The sequence below is a fragment of the Arachis duranensis genome, chromosome 1, assembly GCF_000817695.3.
Source record: "Arachis duranensis cultivar V14167 chromosome 1, aradu.V14167.gnm2.J7QH, whole genome shotgun sequence".
Lineage (NCBI taxonomy): Eukaryota > Viridiplantae > Streptophyta > Magnoliopsida > Fabales > Fabaceae > Arachis > Arachis duranensis.
In genome coordinates, this window is record NC_029772.3 from 39,431,969 (window position 1) to 39,432,272 (window position 304).

The following is a 304-nucleotide window of genomic DNA, read 5'->3' on the forward strand; positions in this document are numbered from 1 at the left end:
ACAAAAAGCAATGCTTTTACCACACCAAACTTAAAAGGTTTGCTCGTCCTCGAGCAAAAGAAGAAAGAAGAGAGTAGAAGAAGAAGAAATGAGGAAGAAGGGAATGGCTTTGTGTTCGGCCAAAAGGGAGAGAAATGGAGTTTAGGTTGTGTGAAAATGGAGGAGTGAAGGAGGGTTTATATAGGGAAGGGGGAAGGGTAGGGTTCGGCCATTTGAGAGTGGTTTTGGGTGGGATAGTGGTTTGAATTTGAATGGTGAGGTAGGTGGGGTTTTATGAAGGATGGATGTGAGTGGTGAAGAGAAA